The following is a 7,821-nucleotide window of genomic DNA, read 5'->3' as shown; positions in this document are numbered from 1 at the left end:
TGCAGTGTTTTAAGAAATGATTTTGCTTTGTTGTCGTGTATTATTTGAGAAACATTCAATGTTTTAAAAAGGCAAATTTTCTGTTTAAAGTCAATGATTATGTTGACTTTTGAAGGCCAAACTTTCTACAGCCTTAAATACGCAAATGAAAGATCCACAAATTATACCAATACATAACGACATATTTATGAAATTATAGCAAAATTATTGGTTAACTAATTTTTATTCGTTATTGCAAAATAATGAACTTATAATATCTGACATTTTCTCCCTACCCAGTTTACCCCTATTCATTTTTATGATATGGACTGGTCATTGTTATTGAATCGTAGGCAATTTGATTGGATTAAGTTGTTTTAAGTTTACCTTCAAACTTGTTTATGCTTTTCATACATGACTATTGATTAATTAGAACGTGCATGAATGTGTACGGTAACTAAAATGACCTTCAAACTGGACACTGGACAAGTCAATATTATATTTTATCAATGAAAGTTAAGGTAAGAAAGGTAAGAATTGCCACTTATTCTATTTTCACAAAATTTTCGGAATAAACAATTGACAGGTTATTTTTTAAAAAGCCGATTGTGAAGATTGCAGAGAAAGTTTACAAATAATACGTTTTGTTCCATTAAACAAGTCATTTTCGTAAGAGAAATGCCGAAATATAGTTTACGCACGACTACGGCAGGTAAAAATATTATTTATCATAATAAAAAAAGCATTTATCAGTCTCATTGGAATATGTTGATTACAATTAATTCCAAACTTAAGAAGTAATAAAATAAAGTCAAAATATGTCCGATCTGCTTATTTCTGCACATCAGTAGTCAATACGATCGTTTTAAAGTCAATTTCGTCTACCTCACAAAATCTTGTTAGGCACTATAAACTATCTTTTTTTTCAGGCATAAAGATAGCTACGTTGTTGTGCTAGTTTCAAAAGTAACAACTTTGCATTTAAGCTTTACAAATTTTCATTATCCATTCCTCCTAAAAACATAGAAACGCATATAGGAGCTTATTATGATATTTATAATGCTACATATCTGTACATATTTACACCTGCCATCTTTCCTTGTTTGGTATACACGGTACAGAATGTTTTATATTGTCAGAAAGTACTCAGAATATGAGACTTAAATTAATATCCAGTGATTACTCTCGATGTCTTCCTTTATCTATAAAAACACCATTTTATGGAACTGTTCAAAATACTTGCTTTATGTGTTTACAAATACCGTCGTTTTTTTTTTATATTATCCAAAGCACAAAAGACGTTTGTTGTTTTATTGCTGCGTCTAGAAGATGATAAATCACTTGCTGTATATTCTTTTGAAATGGCGGTATGATGATCAGTCAGTAAACACAAGCGAGACAGAAGATATCTGATTTATTGATTCCAACTCATTCGAATAGATCGTATTTGATTTTTACCAAATTTAATACTAGCTCACCTGAAACGAAAGTCTTTACGATCCTAGATTCGGCGTCAATATTTCGGTCCGGACTGTGATTTATTTAGTTATACTTTTTTGCGAAACTTTGTTTTTGGATTTTCACGAAAACCCCTTCATAATCAAGAAAAGTGTCTGCAATAAAATTTTGAAATCAAATTTTTTTCATGCACTTTCACGGTTTTTACTGATAACAATGGATAACAAAATAAGTCTACAAGTAAGTCACCATGTTAAAATCGTCAATTTTTTCAATATAGTAATTTTTGTCCTTGCATTTTTATTAATACAAGATTTACAAAAGAGAAAACTCATATTTGTTGATAACATTCGATTTTAGGATTAAGGTTTTCTTGGACAACTCGCACTTCTGTCTTTGGCAATCTTCATGGAATTTTACGGAACTTACAGAATCTTCTTCATGGTTAAATTATAAAACAATAAATAGCATCTTAATACCATTTTTTAATTTTCAATATTTTACGGTTAAAGGAACTCTTTATACTTTAGGAAATCTGTTAGAATATTTCGAAAGGAAAGAGTAAACAAATCTCTTTTTTTTTTACAACTTGGCATTATAATACATTGGGATTTGATTTAATTCTGCAAAGTGATTTAGAAAATGTTGCGTCAAGAGCAGATTTCTATAAAAGAACATACCTGTACACAAAACAAGTTAATAAAATAGTAAAAAATGAAAAACAGATAGAAAAAAAGATATGAAAAAGAAAATAATTTAGATTTATCTTTAATTAGTAGCGGTGCTTTGCTTTTGAAAATCATTATTTGGAGTAATATAATCTTTCTTAATACCTCACAGATAATGACAATTAATAATTTTGGTTTACCAGGATTATTACAGTTGTAACTGATGTATACAAAATATGTCTTTTGGTTTGTTCAACTTTTATCTCCAGATAAAAAGAAATTAGCCCCAAATTTTTTTTTGATTTGTTTGCTAATCCTCGCAATAAGATATATTAGTAGATAGTATCGCATGCGGTAACATACTGTATCTTCTTTGTATTGTTATCATATTCCTCCCAATAGTATAAGATTATTACATGGCATTTTTCATATCGCATGTATAATCAGCCCTAGGTTCAATATCAGCCCAAGAGCCGCATGGCTCGAGGGCTGATATTGACCGAGGGCTGATAATACATGCGATATGAAAAATGACATGTTATGATCTTTTTATCATATGCTTCAACAATGGAGAAAAATAAATGATGCGTATATTGATCCTTTTACGTGGTTCTGTAATAGAAGTTCAAAGATTGAAAAGTTGACGGACTTTGGACCCCAAATTTAGTACATTCGATATGAAATTTTCCTATCATTTGCCTCAACTGAGAAGAAACATATTTTAATATGGACAAATCGACAAAAACAAACAAAAGTAAAAATACACATAATTAAGACTGTTTGGCAACTTTTTAAAGTAACTTTCTAAATTATGTTTGAAACTTTTAAACAATGCACTTATTTAATAATTTGTTTGTTTTGTTTTTTTTGTTTTGGTTGTTGTTTTTTTTGATAATTTCACAAAATATACTTTCCAGTATCCAAATGATTGTTTTGTACACTTCTTTGTGATGGTTTTCACTGAAAACGTAGCATTGAGGTGTATTTTCCGGAATTTGCCGAGTATCACCGGAATGCCATGTGATAACGTTACGGAAAGGCATGCGATAGCAATCGAAGCATGTAAAAAACTTTTCATATCAGCCCACTAAGGACCAATTCGAAAAATATGGAATTTACGTTAATTTAATGGTTTTATCATACAGTAAAATCATATGTTATTTAGTCTAAGTATATGATAATAAACAGTATTTTACGTACTGGTAAACTTTTCACTTGCAGTTATCTCCCTTGTACCTGTTATCCATATCCGGTACAATAGTTATCAAATAATGCTGCGCTGAGTATAATTATCTGGTATATAAAACAAATTTAACGATTATAATATGTTTTTCACTTAAATCCTCATAGAGCAAAATACTTCTGATTTTGGATATTTGCAAATTTTATGCAATAATCATGAAAATAATTAACATTATTCATAAAAAAAATCATTCTTAGAATTGGAAAAAGGCAGACACCAAGGTTAATAGTTCGATATATAGGTCAAGAGGAAGTATCCGTATATTTGGGTTCACATATTCAATATGTTTACTGCAAAAATGATTTATGCATATTTGTAAGAATTATTCTTGAGAAACACTGTATTTAAAACAGCGGTAAACTACTGATGCCTTTTTTTGGCAATTCTGGTTGAATTTACAAAGTGACAATGATGGGCAATTGTGTTTCTATTGAACTCAAAGTGTTAAATCCCATTTTTATTATTGGCTTCGTTCTTATTAGAAATATTGTAAATATTTTAAACTTCATCTATATAAATTTTCTATGAGGTTGTTCAATCATTTGATAAAATAATAAACCTTTTTCTTTATAAGATTGAGTGAAAGTCAGATGTTTACTGGAAATAAGAAAAGTCACATTATGAACTGGACATATAAAGTTAGCTAACTGTTTGCGCTTAACTTCTTATAATTATTATGCAGACATAGCACTTCATTCTCAATTTGCGTCAAACCACCTCTGGTACCTGAGATATTTGTTTAAATCTATAATGAAGTACAGATTTTTCCAAAGTACAGGAAGTTTATCAGGCTATATTATAAGAATGGTTAATTGAATTGTATATACTGTTCAGTCTTTCATATATATTATTTAAGATAGCTATATTGTCCGTGTCACAATTGCCTTGGAGAAGTAGATGTTAAGTTTTGAAAAGGGTTCTAGTTTGCACTAGTATGTATAAACGCTTGCTATATGTCATGTTCACAAATGTGTTCATGCAAAAAAAAAAAAAACACTTTGTGTTGTGATCTAGTTCTTTTGACATTTGTGTTGTATGAATAAAGTTAAGATCACAATGATTTTTTTAAAACGAATTTCCAATTCTAGTATCTTTGACGAATCAGCTGATTTGCTAGAAATATTTTATTTCCATTTAAAATTTATTAAGTTCGTTTTCATAACATCTTGAAAATTACACGACGGCAGTGGTTATTTACTTTTTAAATTTTTTGTAAATATGTGGCGTTGTCCACTCCTCACCATTCATATATTTGATTTCAAACTGATTAATATGTTGTGCTAATTACAAAAGTGTCAATTTTGCATTTTATATTTATACTAATTTATCAACATGGCCCTGACACTTAATAGTTAATCGTTTATATTTTTACACATTCCCATCATCTGTTCCTCCTAAAAATATCTTAATAAATAGACGTGCTCATTATAACATTCATAACCCGGTTCAACCCACCATTTCTTTTAAAATGTCCTGTACCAAGTCAGTAAAATGGCCATTGTTGTATCATATAGATCGTTTCTGTGTGTGTAACATTTTAATGTAGTGTTTCTGTTGTGTTGTAGCTCTCCTCCTCTTATATTTGTTGTGTTTCCCTCAGTTAAAGTTTGCAACTCGGATTTTTTTCTCTCAATCGATTTCTGAATTTTGAACAGCGGTATATACTACTCATGCTACTGTTGTCTTTGTTTATAACATATCTTTATGTATATATTCACACGCAATATCTTTCCTTAATTAGTAAACATGGTAAAGAACTTTTGTACCGTTAAAAAGTACTCAAAATAATTTTATTCATTAAGACTTGAACTTAATATGAAATGTTTACACTTGATGTCTTCTTTTATCTGTATTAATATCATTCCATGGAACTGTCCAAATACTTGCTTTATATGTTTACAAAAACCGTCATTTTCTTTATATGTTTTCAAAGCACAAAAGACGTCTGCTGTTTAATTGCTGCGTCTAGAAGATGATAGATGACTTGCTGTCTGATCTATTGAAATGGCGGTATGCTGAGCAGTCAGTAAACATAAGCGAGACATAAAATATCTTATTTATTGATTCTAGCTCATTCGAATAGATCGTATTTTGATTATCACCAAACTCAGTACTAGCTCACCTGAAACGAAAGTCGTGACTATCCTAGATTCGGCGCCAACATTTCGGTCCAGACTGATTTTTTTTTGGATTTTTTTCAAGTATTACTTTTTTGTCGAACTCTGTTTTTAAATTTTCATGAAACCCCCTTCATAATCAAGAAAAAGAAAAGAAAAATAATTTAAACAATGTTGCATCAGAGCATATTTGTATAAACAAACATACCTGTACACAAAAAAAATAACAAAAACGTTGAAAACCTCCGCTGACAAAGCTTTATACACAAATAAAAAGCAACTAAATAGAAATACACAAAGTAGTGAACTTACGTCAGATTCGTTAGTTATCAATATTACATTTGCTCCTTGCTTCTCATTTAATTTGGTATATTTGGCCACGTTTTATCGAAATATTAGTATGCCTTTTCTAAGTTTTCACCATTTTGACATATATAACTCGACGGAACTATATTGACTGTATATACATGTATGCTCATTTTCATGCATGACATCTCTTGATTTTAATATTCACATCTTAAAATCCACTAACAGCTGACATACACAACTCTCTATAATAGCATACGTAGTTTGTGATCTGTATTTCAATCGTATTCTTTACTAGTTCTGCTCGTTTTTATATGACCACAAATTTGTATGGCCGTATAATGATATGGCGATATCGTCGTCGTGCAAAGATTTTTTGTTTCCAGACAATTACTCAAGTATATTAAGTGTATGTATCTCTCTATGAAAATAGGTTGTAATGTTAACTTTAAATATCTCAAAAGGAAGGTTGGATTGATTTTAGGAGATATGTTTTGGAATAAGGGGCCAAAACAAACTGTTAATTTCCAAGTCTTTGTACAAATTGTTTATTTCGTGACCAATTTCATTGAGGTATAATTCAAAGTGTTGATTTCGTGGGACTCTTCAATATGCTGATTCTACCCGTGTGTATAAATTTGAATTTCGATCCCAGTTTTTTAATTGAATTTAGTATACATTGAAATCCACTATTTAAACTTTTAGGGCTCTTTGCTTTGTCGAATATAACCGCGTACTTAGATATTAAAATTTGGGCACAGTTTTCAAAATGTTCCAAATTAATGACCAAAGGATTCAAAATTAAACTTTGTATAATTATGACAAAATTGAACTGTTAGGTTTCTTTGATATGCTGAATCTAAACATGTACTTAGTTGTTTGAAGTTCTTTGATATACAAAAGATTTTATTTTAGATATCTTTTTCTTATTGATTTATCTCTTTCTGAGTGTGTGTGTTGTCGGTTATTCTCTTATATTTTTATTATCATTTATCATTTCCAGATTAGTGTAACTATAAAGTATACCGTCTTGCTTAAGTTTTCAAAATATCCAAGGACGTCAGATAATGAATGTCTAGACTTTACGTTTCGTCGTGTGAATGTTTTCTTTGTCAAATGATGTACTACATTGTTTTCTTTTACATTGCATTTTATTGAAACCATACATCGGATGCTGATTTCTGTCCTTGTCGCCGCATTTATGATTTTCATATTTGCGCAATATCAAAAAGCAAAACAAATATATAAAGATGAAATCTTCAAAAGTGCAGAATGTACACTGTATGTCATTTGTAAAGTATCTGCACGTTATAAAAGTTTAGGTCTTGTCTAACTTGTGTTTGTTCTGTTTCACGGTTTTTTTTTTCATAAGAAGCTCATCAGGCAGTTGGTAAAATATTTCTTACCAGAAAAAAAATGTCTTTCAAAAAAGAGATGTTTCTAACCAACCAAAGATCTCTCATAAAATGAAAAAGATATATTCCATAAGATCTGGTTTCTCCTCCGATAAATATTGACTGCAAGAAATGGCTAATAGTGCTGAAAGAACAATCAATTGGTACATGGTTACTTAAAACATGTGTTCAAGCTTGGTCTGGAGGAAGAGGCTGACACCGCGTTTAATATTTCAATACAAAGATATGATAAAACGTCTTTCCTGTCCCCCTTTTTTGATCACCTGTCATTCGGTAGTTGAACTTTTCATCTCAGCATCTGACAAATTCCAACACGATTTATAATATATCGCTACAATAACTGTCTGTTGTTAATGTCTGTTGTCACAATTTATCTATTTTGTCTCGTCCCAGGCACTAGCCTTCGTATACAAACAAAATACATCAATCTACAAATAGAGAAATAAAAGTAATGGAATTAATATCCTCGTGTTTAGCTTTAAAATAAATGACTTGTCGTTTCTCAAGTCAAGGCCAGTTCGATTTGTTGTTAAATTTATATGCCTAGAATAAGATAAAATACTTTTTCGTCTATTGCATGTACCGTTCAGGTTTAAATGGCCCAAGATAAGCAATGCATTAAACATGCCAAATAC

The sequence above is a fragment of the Mytilus trossulus genome, chromosome 4 (genome assembly GCF_036588685.1).
Source record: "Mytilus trossulus isolate FHL-02 chromosome 4, PNRI_Mtr1.1.1.hap1, whole genome shotgun sequence".
In the NCBI taxonomy this organism is placed as follows: Eukaryota; Metazoa; Mollusca; class Bivalvia; order Mytilida; family Mytilidae; genus Mytilus; species Mytilus trossulus.
This window is presented reverse-complemented; position numbering follows the sequence as displayed.